At 41.0% G+C, this 17238-nt stretch overlaps 1 pseudogene across 1 annotated transcript; it reads right to left on the reverse strand.

Moving 5' to 3' along the window:
* Positions 1 to 3875: 3875 nt before the first annotated feature.
* Positions 3876 to 16566, reverse strand: LOC120620509 (galectin-1-like; annotated as a pseudogene). The gene is made up of 2 exons (XR_005657923.1): positions 16349 to 16566; positions 3876 to 4336 (listed from the first exon to the last, which is right to left on the reverse strand). The product of XR_005657923.1 is annotated as a galectin-1-like (transcript).
* Between the last annotated feature and the right edge of the window lie 672 nt (positions 16567 to 17238).

A 17238-nucleotide genomic window follows, 5' to 3' on the forward strand; every position in this document is an offset into this window, starting at 1 on the left:
AGCCAACAGCAGGCATCCTTCCCTGGTCTCAAAGATGTCACCTCACCCTGGCTTAAGGGAACATTAATGACAAAACTTTTCTTTCCTACTGGTACCAAGGGGTCTTTTCTGCCCATAACAATCAACCTTGTATTCTAAGGCGTAGTTTCCTCCTAAAGAGTTTTAGGGTCAGACCCAGATTGAGTCCCATTTCTACCACGTATAAGCACTTTGACCTGTCCCAGCTCCATGAGCCATCTCTGTCCATTGACTTCTTCTGTGAAATAAATACAAGAATGACCTTTTTGCAGGGCTGTGGCAAGAATTCAGAGAGACTTTATCTGTGGGAACACCTTAAGTGCCAGGTTCCCAGGGGACCCTGTTTCACTTTCTTTCCCCTTCTCAGTCCTTGAAGCAGCGGGCACCTGCGATCAGTGTGGGCCACCGGATCTCAAACGCTCTTTCTCCACTGGAGAGTCGTCTATAGCCAATTGTAGAAATTACGGAGTATTTACCTGTAAACAGTGTCCTCATCCTGAATCGAGACGTTCACGTATGAATTTGGTTTTGTCACAAGGCAGCTATAACCTGGCTCGCTTTTAGTGTGACTAAGTTTTTATCCTCTGCTTTAAAAAAAAAAAAAAAAAAAAAAAAAACAACACTTTTATATTCCTGAAACTGACTCCTCCGTAATCCCGTACAGGGTCCACAGCCTCCTTTGGCCCTGTCGCCCAATCTAAGGGCTCTTCAGGGCTGGGGTTGCCATCCCTGAGAGTGCTCATTGCGCCAGCCCCGGGATTAAGTCCCCTGGATAGGCCGGTCTCCGGGAGGCCCCACGTGGGAGCGGAATGTTTTGGCTTAAGAACATCTTGGAGAGTTCCACGCTTTTCATAATTAAGACCTAAGATGCTGTGGCTGCCGTACTGGCTGCATTTTGTTTCCTGCACGTGTGTGGCAGAGCGGCCTGATTTCATTTCCTCATAATTAAAGTATTCTGAACAGCAGTACGAGTTTTGACCTGAAAGCGGTTATTAGGGTGATCTGCCCTTTCCCAGCAAAAGCTTGCACCCAGAAATGCATTTGGTTAAAACCTCTGGTGACAGAGAATGTTCTCCCTCCCTCCCTCCCTCCCTCCTTCCCTCTCTTCTTCCCTTTTTTCCCCTTTCCCTCTTAGGAAGAAATTTACTGAGACATCATTAGGCCTATAGTAAGGGTTCATTACTTATTTTAAGAAGTCAACTGTAATACTCTATAAACCCAATTTTTAACTATCTTGGGTGATGAGACTTAAGTTGGTGCCTCAGCCTTTGTCCTTCTAAGTCTTAGAAGGCATCAATTTGCAACGACACAAATCATCAAATTATAGATAGTGTTGAGAGCATTTTTCACTGCATAGAAAAAGTTTCCTTTCAGACAGGTAGATCTGGATGAAGAGTTTAAATATAATTTTCTCTGTAGACACAAGGGATCACTGAAGATCTCTCTCTCTCTCTCTCTCTCTCTGTCTGCTGCCCTCCTCCATCCCCCTTGTAAAACATTGACCTCAAATATGGCTATCCTCGCTTGAATTATATATCCTCCCTTGGAAGGTTACTGAATCACCTTTTCCTTCATTTCTAACTTTCCCACCCTAGCCTCAGTGAATCATAGCTGTCAAACTATATCTCACAATATCTTTCTAACTCTTTCCCTTCACCCTCTAGAATTTCAGCCCTCTGGGGTTCGGCCCGTTAGAGTCTTCCGGCTCAGAACCCCGAACTATGCCCTGACGCCTGACGTTTACAGGTATCCATCTTTACAAACCTTCCATTTAGGGAAGCAGTAGATTTCAGTTTTCCAGCCTTTGGCACACGACCGTAGTCTCTCTTCCCCTTTCCATGCCTCCATCCCTCCATTTAAAACCCACTCCTCCGGTATGAGGACTGTGCTTGATGAATGCTCCTTGTAACATTAAGAAGGGCCCTTGAAACTTAAAGTATAAACATCTGCTATCAGGAGCCAAGTGACACCATCTTGGAAATAAGGTAATGCCAAGCTAGGTTTTTAAAGCAGCTTTATAGAGGTATAATTTATATAACATCAAAATTCACTGAGTTTAATTTAAAAATTCAATTATCTTTAGGAAATTTACAATCTAATTTTAGAACTGTTCCGCTTCCCCCACAAGATCCCTCCCCATGCCCGTTTGCGATCTCCACCCTCAGCTCCAGGCAACCACTAATTTATACTGTTCACAGGAGGAGCACGAGTCATAATATCCAAAAAGCGTCAACAATCCAAATGTTCATCGACTGGTGAATAGAGAAACAAGACTCGCTATACCCATATGATAGAAGAAATTCGGCATAAACAAGCTACGAAGAGACAAAAAAACCAGACTACTCATACGAGTTATAACATGGATGGACCCCACAAAGTGTTATGCGTACATTCTACTCAGTGAAAGAGGTCAGATGCAAAAGACTCTATATTGTAGTGGTCTCTTCTTATGAAATATTCAGAAAAGGCAAATCCAGAGGAGCTTCCCAGTAGCTTCCCAGTAGGCAAATATACCTCTAATTTCTGTTTTAGGAGCTTGAACTACTCACCGCCTTGGGTCCCTGGTGCTAATTCTCTTTAAAACAGACGTAGCTAATTTGTCCCTTCCTAGATCTGCTTTTCCGTTTGGTCTGCCAAGGGAAGAAATCCAGAAGCCAGGAGGGCGATGGTGGCTTGGCTTGAGCGATATGAAAAGAGGCCTATCATCCCTCTCCTTACCTGCATTTTGCTAGACTTCTCAAGGCCCATTTGAGACCAAGCTTCATTTTTAAGTTAATATGTTGGAGAATATATGGAATGTCTGCTGGGAACTGGTGGCAGGCAGAAATGTTTCAGCTGATCATTTGTTTTAAACATAAGCCATTTGTAACACATGATTCATCTGTTGCTAGAAGGTGCCTGGCATCTAGTGCATATACCGTGATTCAGATTGTGACAACATCCATAGCTCAGAGGGAAAAAAATAATCAGAGATTTGTTCAACAGAATTTTCACAAAGTCCACACTTTTGGAATGAAAAATAATACCATCTTAGCCTATTTAAGACTGGCATTCTGGGGGCTTATTTTGTACTTTTTCCTGTTTATAAAATAATATACTGTATACTAATCGAGGAAAAGTTTGACAATAGAAATATATATATATTATTTCATGCATACATACACACACACACACACACACACACACATATATATGAAAATAATTTCCCTTGTAATTCCTACTATTTTGGATGCTTGCTAGCATCATTCTACTGGGTTCTTTTTGTATTGTATTTTTGTGTGTATGTGAGTACTCAGGTATTTAATTAAGCTCGAACTATATCTTATTACTATGCCCTGCTATTGTCACTTGACATTTTAATATGAACTTTTCCCTCCATGTCCTTAAATATTCTTCAGGAAAATAAATTTAATGGTCCATAGTAGCCCAACGTTTGGGTGTGTCATTAGACTTACTATTAGACGCTAATATTGTTTTAGTTTTTTTAGCCATTAAAGCTGCGATGAAAATCCTTGAACTGAGATCTTTGAGCATCTGTCTGTCTCCTTCAGACAAGTTCTAAAAAGTGAAATGACTGTCTCAAGTTGTAGACGTTCTAAAAGATTCAAGCTGTCATTGTTGATTTCTTTACCTTACTACGTAGTAGGTAGTTCTGTGCTCCTATAAACAATGAGTAACTGCCCCTGCACGTAGAAATGGGTTGACCATTGATGAGAGAGCAGGTAGTGGTCCCTGGACTTTCATTCAGAAATCTGTTAGTGGCATGGTCCATCACTCATGGAAGCACATATGTTGTAAAGTAATTAAAACACCCCTACTCCTTTATTTATTTATTTTTTGTCCTGAAGAAACAGAAGCAGCTGTCTTTATTGGGGGCCATGGGTTGGCTGGCTTCATTCAAAGGCCATGCATTTGATCTTGAAGTCACCTTCTGCCGCCAGGTAGTTGATGGCCTCCAGGTCGAGGCGGTTGGGGAACTTGAATGTGTACTCATCTGACAGCTTGATGATCTCTGGTCGAAGGAGATGCACAGCTCCGTGGCACTTCCAGGCTGGAAGGAGAAGGCAGACTCCCACTGCTCGGTGCCCTGGGCCCCACCATCCTTGCTGCTACACACAATAGTGTTGGTGTCTCCATGTATATCGAAGCGAAGGTTGAAGTGCAGACACAGGTCATTACTGTCATTGCCCAGGTTTAGCACGAAGCTTTTGGTGCTGGGGCCACCTCGCCCCGCACTCTGAGGCCCTCCCCAGGTTGGAGATTCAGGTTGCTGGTGACCAGACCACAAGCCACGACTGAGAGGACAGGAGGATGGTCCCTGGATGGCAGAACCAGAGAGCTGAAGATGGATGGATGGATGGACGGATGGACGAATGGATGGATGGATGGATGGATGGATGGATGGATGGTATTTTCCAGGTCCCATTACCTACCTTGCACACTGAGAAGATAATAGTTAATTAACTGAGATAATTCATGACACCACCGGTTCCCTGGAACTTAAATTTCATTCAGTTTTAGCAATGCTTAGCCCCCAAATCATTGTATTCCTTGCCTTGCCAATTAGGATTAGGCTTATTAAAACCTCAACTATCATGTCACGTACAGCTACTATTTCTATTCATTCTAGTGGAAATGTTAGGCTCACTCTTGATATAAAAATTTAATATATCAAAAAGTCAAATATCCAGTGAAGAGAGTGACCAGCATACCCATTACTTCTATGAAGAGTGTTTAATGACTAGGGACTCCGCGTAATATGAACAGTCAGTGAATTTAATGCAATACACGTGTCTCTGTCTTCCTTTGCTCTTTGCGAGAAGGAATCACGTGCGTGTGGGTGTGGAGCAGAATGGTTGTGGGCGAGGGTCCTGGAATCAGCTCTCTGAGTTTTAATGACAAGCCTGACATTTGATGGACATGTGACTGTGCCCACGTCTGTACAATGGAGATCCTGACACCTGAAAGATGGTGGTGGTGTGAGGATTAAAGAACGCAGATGTGTACGCGACTAACAGAGTGCTGGTCACATAGTATGTGTTAATCTCAGGAGGGATGCTGTGTTATCGTGGGCCATTCGTTATTACCAGTGAGTCATGGATTTGGGGATGCAATAGAAAGCAGGCACTCAAGAAATACAGTGGGTTTGTTAGTTTCCTATTGCTGCTCTATCAAAGGATCACAGAATTGGTGACTTAACACAACAGAAATTTATCCTCTCGCCAGTCTAGATGACAGAACTCTAAAAGCAGTATCGCTGGGTCATAATGAAGATGTTGGCAGGGCCTCGCTTCCTCTGGAGACTTCGGGGCGGGGTGGCATCTGCTCTTAGCCACTTCCAACTCCTGGCGGTTGCTGGCATTCAATGGCTTATGGCTGCATCATTCCAGTTTATGCCTCCTTTTCTTCTCCTAAAAGTGTCAAATCTTCCTCTGCCTCTCTCTTTTAAGGACACTTGTCATTGGATTTAGGACCCACCCAGATAATCTAGGATAATTTCCCCATCCAGATCCTTAATTTAATCACATCGGCAAAGACCCTTTTTCCTTATAAGGTAACATTTACAGGATATAGGGATTGGGACCTGATCTCTTTGGGTGGCCATTATTCAGCCTAATAGAGTAGGTTAGAAATGAAACTTAATTTTTTATTTCATAGGGATACGTGCCATCTCAAAGGGTTTATTACATTGTCTACAAAACCAATGTCAGTATCAGTGGGGACATTTTCTAAATAGTGCTTTTTGTTTTCTGCAAACTCATTGCCCCCTTTTCTCCTTTAATATTCGAGTAAAGCTTATTTTATGAATAAAAATGCCTGCAGCAAAAAAGCACTTATCGATCATCTGTGGATCAATATGTAATATTTATATTTCACTGAATCTTCATGCCATATTTCAGGTTTGCTCCTTTGTCAATTTTGAAATGATCTGTGCTAATTCCTGAGGACCTATTCTCTATTGACTTAATTTTGTCATCTCATTCTGTAAAAAGACTTTCTTATCACCCCAGAGCTTGCTGGAGGGTATTTTTGCACGGAGGCAGCCATAATATAGTCGATGATATATTTGTTATAAAAAATTCTTTTTCCATTGTAGTCCAGACTTAAATTTCCCTAGTGTTCATTTGCTTTCTCTATTTTTTGAGTGCACTTAAAAATACATTTGCAGTCACGATTGCCTGGGTAAGGTATAAATCCTAGATATTAGAATTTTTATGCTTTGGAAATAATAAATGAGGGCTTACCAATTAAAGATAAAAAATTACTTGGCTGGGGATAGTAGAATATTTTATCAGTATTATTAAAATTTAAGGGCCACTGAAATGCCACAGGAATCTTTGTACAACATTTTAGTTTAAAAAGTTGGCTTAGGGATAACTTACATTCTTGTCTTCAATTTTACATCAAACAGGATATTATATAAATTGTAAAGAGGAGAGCGGAACTCCTGTTGAACTGAATCAGATATAGAGTAGAGCTTTTCACCCATTGGAGCCATGCAATTTTACCCTTTATATTTGAAAATCATTTTTTTTTTTTTTTGGTGTATCTTGGGCTCCTAACAATACAGTTTCCATTTTTGCAAACTAACTTCAACATCACACACATGTGATAAATCACCTCATGTGATTCATTCCAAAACAAAATATTGTGAAAGCATCGCTGTTTATCTTAAGCATGTCTGCCCTCTAGGTAGCAGGGTATATTTTTGTAGATGATCACGGTAGAATTGTCGCTCTGATTTTTGTTTTTCTCTATTTTCTTCATTATTTTTTTTTAGTCCATTATTCTTAATAGCTCTTTGGTGCTCTGGTTTATTCTCTGTAGGTCATCATGACTCTTTGCAGCATCATCATAATTCTCTATAGCTTCATAAATAACCTCCCTGGAAACTGATATTTTCTAGAGAATAACATGGAATCCTAGGTAGGCACTAAAAAAATAAAATAAAAAAAGATTGCCTTTTCAGAAGATGATCCTATTAGGAGAAGCAGAATTCTGTATCCTGCACAAACACAATTGATACCTAAGCAATGTGCATTTTTAAGCAGTCATTTGTGAAATTGTGGACTTAATGGCAGATTAAAACAACTACCCGCTGGGCTGTTTCAAAAAACAAAACCCTCCAATTAAGATGGATTCATGAGAAGGTGAAATCGATCCACCACATCTCAGAGTATCTTCTAGGTGAAGGACACTGCTACGGGCGTGAAAGGGGGAAAGAAAAAGTGGAAATCATCTTGGTCCTGAGAATTGTATAACCCAGAGCAATAGTTCTCAATAGGGTGCAATTTTGCTGCCCCCGCCTGCCCCCCCCCCGCCCCAGAGGGCATTTAGCAGTATCTGGGGACATCCTTAGTTGTCACAATGAGGGACGTGGTCTGCTGACATCTAGTGGGTAGAGGCCAGAGATGCTGCTAAACATAGCACAAGGCACAGGGACAGCCTGCCATAGCACAGAATTAACTGGCCCTGAATGTCAATAGTTCTGAGGTTGCAAAACCCTGATCTAGAGAAGGGGGAAGAGCACACATAGAGAGGGTTTTGATGTCTCAAGGTCATCATGACGATGCCCAGCCTGTTGATAGGGGTTCAGAGGATAGAAGAGTTTCTTGGGGTTAACGTAGAGGTGGGATGTCGAGGTCAGATCTCATACTAGAGTTAGGGAGTGTAATTAACCTTGAAAGGTGGGCAGAGAGAGTGCGAGGGCATTTAACAGAAGAGAAGCAGCAACACAGGAATCATACTCATCGTTCCCCATGGTGAGCACCGCACACACACGGAGTCGTTAGAATGGATGCCCGGTCAGTTATAACAAACGCACACCCTCACCCCACAATTGCACTTACAGACCTAATATCAGATTAGGGACAGCTACCCTTTCTCTAGGCTCAGTCAGTACTCCAGTGTTACTGCTAGGCTGGATATATCACTTTGAGGCTCTCGAATAAGAAATTTTAACTTGATCTGATAGGCAAAGTGGGCTGTGAAACTATCAAAAACTTGAACTAAGGAGTTTCTAAAAAATGTTCTTTTTTAATCCCCTTCCACCTGCCTTGTCAATATACGGCAAAGCCCCATGACTGGTTTTGAGTGATGTCTCTCATAAATAAATAGGATACTTCTAATAGCAGGCATCTGTGGTGGTAGAGCAGAAGAAATGTGATGGTGAAGACAGTATTTTAAGGAGTTTAATTTGAGGGCAATATGCAAATATTTTAGAATGAGGAGGCACAAGCAAGGAAGAACTTTTTAACTGCCTGGGTACGAGCAGTGGGATTAGAAGTTAAGTGACATATACTGGAGGTTTGATTTATTAAAGCATCAGTATAATCTGTTCTTTCTTGTCTTCCAGTAAGTCATTTGATAAAAGGGGATAAATGTATAGATGGATTGATTGAAATGATTCACATAAAATATCTAGCCCAGGGGAGGAGTGATTTTGAAATTGAGAGACATTTGCTAAAGGTGTGACTATGAAAGAATCAGTAAAATCTAATATTTCTCATGTTTGATTAACCGATTTGATACAAAGGTAGGTAGTTAATGTATGGGCTCAGTGAAATAATTCACTAGGAATACTTGGCCCGGTGAAGGAGTCATTTTGAACCCAATATAGACAGTATATTCCTGTTCTGCCAGTAATAACTATATGGCAGAAATTAACCTTGAATTCTTTATTATCATGAAGATGATAATAAATTGAATGCACTTTCAAAGCTTGTACTATAAGGATGGTGTGCAATAATGCATGGAAATTACTGAGAATGTTGGCTAAAATCTTATAAGTGTTCAATAAATAAATATAATAAGTGTTACTTACAATGTTTGTCCAATATGTGGATTCAATGAGAGAAATCAAAGTTAACCTTGAAATGTTGAGTATTTGTCACTGGAATAATAAATGTGTATTAAGGAAGTCAGATGGGGAGTTAGTTTTGAGGGGAGAGATGGAGTGAAGTCAGTTTTACATGCCCAGAGTTTGAAATAAAGACAGCTCACCTCAAAGCAAAATGCGTAATGGGCATTTGGAGGATACAGTTAGTATCTGAGAGACAAAGAAGGGTGTGCTGGTTTGGAAAGATGTGTAGAGAAATTTGAATTGGAAAGTGGCAGAAAATTTCTCTCTCAGCTCTTTAAGTCACTATTAGTTATTGTTTGCTTTTCTAACCTCTTTTGTGTCTAGAAGAGGCCAGTGTCCACACTTCCAGACAATGAAAATGTATCAGTCAGCTACTGCCATCACAGTGCTGTGTAACAAAACATTCTAAAGCACGATGGCTCATATGAGTATATTTTTCTTATTCATGGATCTGTGGGCCTGCAGCAATATGAATGTAAATTACTTTGTTCAGACTGGATGGCAGACCCCGAGCTATGGGCTGAGTCTAGACCTTCCCCAGGTGTCTTTCATCCTCCTTGGACTAGACACTTCCTGGAGTCGTGGTGAATTGCATAAGGACCAGAAGACAAGACCAACTGTGAAAGCACATTTTAAGCTTCTGCTCACAGCACATCCCTGACATTCTATAGACCAAAGCAAGTGGTATGGCCAAACCTAAGATCCAGCGTTGTCCGCATGCCATGGTAGGGATGTAAAGGGGGATGGAAGTCAGGATAAGTGATTCACTCTCCCGCAGAGACTAAAGGAAATTTGCTGGAGGCAAGGTTTTTTGAGAAAGCCTCTGTCTTTGTGAAAAAAAGAGACAGAAGTAGCTTGCACTGTTTCCCAGCCCTTCTTCCTGGCTCCTGTGTGGGTTTGACTGGTACCAAGGCATCCATCGTGTGGTCATGATGAGCATCATGGAGACACAGTCTTGATATTGTCCAGCCATTGAAGCAAGGGCTACCGGCTGCCTATAGATTTATTGGTATTTAAGCCTCGTTTGCTGTTACTTACAGTGAAAAGCAATACTAATGACACAGTAAAGGTATGAGAAAAGAGAAGAGCAGAGATTGAAGCCAAACGTTGGGTTTCACCCACATTTGGAGAGGCGTGGTATCTGGCATGTAATGTGTACTCCGGAAATGCTCGTTGTCTTGGACTGATTCAGAGGAGTCAGCCAGGCCATGTTCCCCGCTACTCTTTACACCTATTATTCCACTGCCAGGCCATTCCCTTCTGCTCCCACCCCCGGGAAGCCTATATCACTGCCAGCATAATAATGACATTTTATTATCACGATCTGAAACCCTAGGGTTGCTATCCAGCTGTTCTGAATGGAGCAGGTTTCTGTCAAAGAGATTTCACTTAGGACTAAGCAAGACTGTATTCAAACTATTGCCACCCGGCGAGAAAGCCTTTATTTACCATTCTTCCTAGTTGTCAATCTCTAGATGTATATACTCTCATTATTTTTCTCTCCCTTCATCTCCTCTCATCGTCACAAAGAAAAAAGTTTGTTGTTAAAAGCCGATCTAATGTCGGAAGTAAATTCTTCTTCCATAGGTTATTTTACAATCTAGATTCTTAGATGGATATGACTTCCATCTCATGCAATTAGGGGTAATCTCATGCAATATGAAATTGCGGGACTGCTTTTGAAATCGAAGGCAACAAGAGCACAAGTAGCACCTTTGTGTGTGTGTATGTAGCTTTTTGACCCAATTGCTTCTAAGAATGATAACAGTGGCTGCGATCATACTTACTGTTGTTTGCGGTTCATTTTTATGAGTGAAATGTAACCAGTTAGAAGGCACAAGTCTTCTTGGTAAGGGGCAAAATTTATGAACCGCAAATACTGCCTTAAGTGTAATCTTTCCGATACCGTTTTTATCAGACAAATAATAAGAACATATTCATCTTGTCTATTGGTATGAAACCCCTTTGAAATTTATTTCAGACGTTATTATAGTTTAGGACGGCTCACATCTAGGGTTTTTGTGAGAAATTGTTGATAAACTGTGGGATAGAAACTCTAAATTTTAGAATTTTATTTCCCAATTAAATTTAAGAAATAAAAATTAGAGACACTCTCACAGGATCGCAAACTTTGAATTTTTCCAGAGAAAGACTCTGAGGCAAAAATTGCTATTTACCATCATGATACTTTTATAGAAGAAAGCGAATTTAAGCCATATCTCATGGGAGGGCTGTCATAACAGAGGAGCCCTTTAATTGGTTTCTGAATGTTGGTTAGACCAGGGATTGGAGTGTAGTAGGCACTGCAGTAGTTTCTAGAGCATTCGTTTAATCCCTCTGCCATTGCACAGCAGCCAGATAGTATGAGTGTTGAGATGAATTCCAGGTGTAACATGTCATTAATCTAAGCCAGTGATCAGCAGACTTTTTTCTGTAAAGAGCCAGGATTTTGGCTCTGTGGGGCATACGTTCTCTCTCGCAACTACTTCCCCTGGCATAGTGCAAAAACAGTTATAAGCAATACATTAAAAATTGGGTTTGGATATGTTTTAATGGATATTTATTTACAGAATTTATTTCCACAAATTGGCGTGGGCTGGATTTGGCCTGTTCTAACCCACACATGATAATCCCCAAGAATCCAGACCTTGACCATCCCGAGCCGTCACACTATTCTGGCCTACATGGGTTGATTTAAGAAGAAGAAAATGACACACTAGACACTGATGAGATAAATATCTCTTTTGAGAGGTGGCTGATGAAAGTTTTCTTCTTCATGAGAGGCTATAGGAAGATACTCCCTTACATTAGAGGTTAGAGGTTGTCATACAAGGATGTCATCATATAAGATGTGACCATCATATCTGCCGTAGCCACCTTACTGCCTGCCTGAAGGTAGAGCCAATGCAGGTGAGGAAAGGAACGGAGGGAAGAGAGAAATTAAGCATGCTCCCGTGGGTCCTGTAACCACGAAGCACCTACCTCAGGTGAGCCAACAGCATTTTATTTCTCTTTGATGAAGTTTGAGTCAAGATTCCTGTTATTTGCATGTACATATATCCCTGCGAATAGAGGAGAAAACAGAACATCCATGGATATTACCAGGAGTTTGAAGAAGCGGGAGGGCAGAGAAGAGATGGGAGGAGGAGACAGAGGAAGAGAGATGCCTGTGGAGTTAAGGTGTTACGATAATCTCCAGTGGCAGGTGCAAGAAGTACTTTCAAGAGCTAGGGTATTAAATATTCACTTCCGAGTAGTGTGTGCATGAGATGTAAAACCTCTCTGGCACTCCAGAACTTCAGTAAAGTCTGATACTCTTGCCAAAGCCTTTTGAGAGTAAATGTGGATAAATCAAGGCTAAGACACTATGTTTCAGTCCTAGATAAATTAGATCCGGATGAAAGGGAAATTGTTTGGGAAGGGTGAGAGTTTAGTGGGTGTAGAAATTAAAGCCGGAAATGACTATGAAAGTGCACATTCCTGGAAATTCGCGGACATCTTTCAAAGGACACTAAACACAAAAGATATATGACAATTACCTTTAGAACTCAAAGAACAAGGTCACCTCACTTTTCATGTTGGTCGTGCATTTCAAATGGTCAGAAATAATAAGTATCTACCATGCAATAGTTGATTGCCTTCTAAGAGGAGTTAGATTTAAAATATGTAAAAGAATTTGGGAGAAAGACATGGGGAAGTTTTCCCTAAAAATTTCTGTATATTTTGCTTTTCTTAATTATCTAATTTCCTTTTTACCACCATGATCAAATATTTTCTTCTGGGTGTAACGTGAGGGCAATAACTTAGTTGGGGTGATAAGTGAAATATTTCTAATAAGACTACAGGACGGATACCTGAAACTTTTGAATTAGCAGCTGTAAATAATTTTAAAAATGTTTTTGAGACAGTTTTTGGACTTTTTCGAGACAATTTTGAGACAGTTTTTGGACTTTCAGAAGTCTAAAATTTATATCTCTATACCTATAGATATATAGATATATAGATACATATATATTCCTATCTTCTCTGAAAACCATAATATGATAGTTGAAACAGAAATTATGGTGGGTACAATGCTATTAACTGAAACATACACTTCATTAGGATTTTACCAGTTTTTACGTATTGGCCTTTTACTCTTCCAGTTTTTAATTCATTATTCCTCATTGTATTTAGTTGTTGTATATCTCAGTTTCATCCAATTTGTGAGAGTTGCTCAGTTTTTCTGTCTTGCATGACTTTGATACTTTTGAAGAGTACTTGTCTTTTTTTTTTTTTGGTAGAATATCCCTTAATTTAGGGTCGTCTACCCTTTGGCCCTGATTAGACTGAAGCTGCGCATCATTGGCAAAGATGCCACAAAAGCGATGTGTCCTTCTCAGTGTGTCACATTGGAGGACACGTGATATCTGTGTTTCTTATGCCTGGTGATATCGCCCTTGATCACGTGGTTGAGGAGGTGTCTGCTGAGTTTCTGCCCTGTGAGGCTGCTGTTTTCCCCTCTGTACTTAATAATACAATAGTTCATTTTGTTAGTATTCTCTATTTGTCCCATCCCTTCTACCTGGAAGGAAGCATTTTTCATTCTTCTCCGTGTATTCACTTATTTAGTTGTTTATATGAATGCGAACTCAAGAATATTCATTTTCCTTTGGGCTGTAATCTAATTTTGTCATTTTTATTGTTCAAATTATTCCAGCTTTGGTTCTTGGGAGCTCCTTCTGTTTGCTTTTTGTGACCTTTAGACGCATCCACCTTTTTTTTTTTTTTTTTGAGTACTTTCTATCTTTCTGGCACTGTAAGATGCTCCATGCTCATCTTGTAATTTCACTGACCCATCCCTGGAATCAGCCCCTTCTCTGAGGAACTCTGGTTCCTTTTGTTGGACAGTGGTATTTAGGAAGCAAGATACCTGTGCAGCCTGTGTTCTTGTGTTCTCATTATTATTTGAGATGGCATGGTTTCTAGGCCCTGTCAGTAAACATATGCAAATGTATGCAAATATACACACATACATATACATGCACACACCTATATGTGTGTATATATATGTATATACATACATCTGTGTTTTGTTTTACTTCTGTGTCAGTCTGCGGATCTCTTTCAAAGCCATGAGTTATAACTGATGACTGACTGCAGTGCAACACCCAAAGATTTATTGTAAACTTTCTCCCGTTTTTGGAACCTTTTTTCTCTAACGGCGAGAAAACTGACTTTCATACACTACAATATATTTACTTATTTGTTCAACTCTAGTATTCAAATAAAGTAGTTTCAGAATTGCTGACCTATACTCCTAGGATAAACAAATGTACAAACTACTGTGTTTGTGTACAGATCTCTTTGTCTGAGCATCCTGTCAAAACACCGTTTCCAGAAGCTACATAGGTCACCTTTCAGCATGTTTTTGTGATTCATTCGTAATAGCATTAAATTTGCTTGTCACAGTCCACGTTTCTTCTGGATTTCCTGCCATATCCTTGTTAATTTTTAAAAAATTTACGTGCAGTAAAATTCACCCTTCGTCGTGTATAGCTTGGTAGATTTTTGCAAATACGTCCCGTTGTGTGTCCACCAGCAGGGCATCACATATACACCGACATCCTTCTCAGACTTCCTTTCTGCCGCTCTCTTAGGCAACCTCCCTCACCCCCCAACCCAAGGGCAACCACTAATCTGTCTTCCATCTATATATGTATTTCCATCTATTTTACCTTAGCTGTAAATAATTTTGCTTATTGAGAAGTTAATTGCCTTGCAATGTTTTTGATCATCTTAAAGAAATGATTATTCAGATGAATGCTACCAACAAGAGTCATCATGTGTTGCTATAAATCTCATAGTATTAATGACTAATGTGACTGAGCACATATATGTGTGTTGGACACTGTGCTTAGCTTGTTTATGGACAATTTCATTTAATGTTCATGCTCATCCATTCTGATAGAGCGATTTCCATTTTACAAATGAGAAAACCGGGGCTCAGAGAAGGTCAGTAACTTGCTCAAGTCCACTCAACTGCAAGTGGGGAAGTCGTTATTTGAATCCAGGTGGTGAGATCCTTTTCCCCAGCCTTTCTTCACTACACTACAGTACCGCCTCACAGAATAACTAACACTTAGTGAATATGTACTTGGCACGTACTAAACAATGGGCCCCAGAGCGTCCCATGAATTATTTCATTTAATCCTCACAACAGTCCCTTGATGTAAGTGTTCCAGTTGTATCCATTTTGCAGTAAGACGGGCAGAGAGGGCTGCAGCTGATGTCCTGACACCACACAGCTGGTTCGGTGATGATTTTGTTTCAGTCCCGAAGCTACTGTACTCCAAAGGCTATCCCTCTAATCACTGCCTCTCTGAATCAGGTTAGGTCTTTAAGGATTAAAATGGATCATGTGCCAGCATCAGTGACAATGAATGAAAAAATGCCCTTAATGATTGAGTGGAGAGAGGGGGCTAGAAGCCTGGGCAGTGGACTGGAGTGGCATCAGTCTATCCAGGAGAATAATTGACAGAAATGAACACCATGCAGCCAACACAGGAATCTCAGGAGATGTCGTAAGAGATAACAGCTAAGGGCATTTCGAGATGTGGATTCAATGAAGGGAGAAGATGAGAGGTGGGGGTGCTGCGTCTGGATCAGCTTTTGTGCGCCCCTCCCCCACTAGCTGTCACTGCATGCTAACTCCTTCCGTGTGGTTCGTGGGGACCTCCATGGGCCTTGGAGGTGAGGGGTGTACATGTCCCTGGCATTTCCATAAGTTTGGGTGCTTGTCTGGCCGTGTTCTCATTGTGTGACCTTCATCACATCACCAAGGTCTCGGCACACTAATTTCCTTGTCTTTAAAGTTCGTTCTCATATATCTATAATATCATTTTCATGATATTCAAATGAGAGCGGAAATGCCTTGCAGAGTTTGTCCATAATGAAAGAAAACCTGTTTTTTTTTTTTTCGTGTGTGTGTGTGTGTGTGTCTTCTACCCTTTCACTCTCAGCTTTGGAAGTGACATGTGACTTCCAAAGTGCTGCTTTGTTTCAGCGAGGCTGGTCCTGATGGTCCCCTGTCTGACACACTCAGGACTGATGCCTTTTTTAATGAGCTGAGCAGGCTGACACTCGATTTCCTTTGAAAGAAAACAGATCGTGGGATTTCTGGCCGTCTTTTCTTCTGTATTTTTATTGAAGTAAAATTCACATAACGTATACAGTTAACCATTTGCCATTTTAAAATGTACGATTCCGCGGCAGTTAGTACATTCCCTCTATCAAGTTCTAAGACGTTTTCCTCACCCCAAAAGGACTCCCCTTACCCATTAAACGGTCACCCCCCGCCCCAATTCTTCCTTCCCTCCAACACCTGACAACTACTAGTCTACTTTCTTTCTCTCCAGATTTTCTTCTGGACACTTCCTATAAAAGGAATCATACAGCATGTGGCCTCTTGTGTCTGGCTTATTTCACCGAGCATGATGTTTCTGAGGTTCATCCACTTTGAAGCAGATATCAGTAGTCTGTACCTTTTTATGGCTGAGGAATGTCTTGTGGTCTGGCCATGCCGCCTTTCTTCGGATGAATGTCCTTCGTTGATGGACATTGCGTTGCTTCCACCTTTTGAACGTGTGTACAGACGTTTGCATCCCCGTGTTCAGGTCTTTGGGGGGTAGAACTAGGAGCGCCATCGCTGGGTCACATTGTCATCCTATGTTTGACTTACTGAGGAACCACCAGGCTGTTCGCCCCCGCAGCTGCACCGTTTTCTGTTCCCCTCAACATGAAGGGTCCGATTTCTTTATACGCTTCTTCCTCGTGCCGTGCTTTCCTAAGGGAGGAACCGACGTGAGTGGTCCCTTCCGCTCATCCTTCCCCAGCCATTCTGGCTTCTTGTGGAATCTAAAGCAGGTCACATAATTCATCTGAGCCTCAGTTTCCACATCCGTATAATAGGTAAAATTATAGTACCTAGACTGTGGTTTTTGTGAGGATTGTGTAAGTAATTCTTCTTGGCTCAATACAGTTTTATAATGAGTGTTATTATTATTTACTTTGCCTTCATTGTTATCTATCTATCTATCTATCTATCTATCTATCTATTTATTTTTTCTGCTCGGGCTCTTTTTATTCTCTTGCAGTCACATCACTGTGGCTCTGATGTCAGATGGCCGAGCGATCTTTCTGCAACTCAACCCTGGTCATTCTTCTGGGTAGGCATCATTTAGTTCCGGTGCTACCAACCATCTACTGAAGTCCCCTCACTTATTCATGATTGCATTTCTAGCTTAAGAGGATGCATCCTCCTCCTGGGTTTGGGGTGGGGCTGGTGGAGAGTGGCGAGGAGGAGAAGGATGACGGGG

This window comes from Pteropus medius, unplaced genomic scaffold (assembly GCF_902729225.1).
Source record: "Pteropus medius unplaced genomic scaffold, Ma_sr-lr_union100, whole genome shotgun sequence".
Taxonomy (NCBI): domain Eukaryota; kingdom Metazoa; phylum Chordata; class Mammalia; order Chiroptera; family Pteropodidae; genus Pteropus; species Pteropus medius.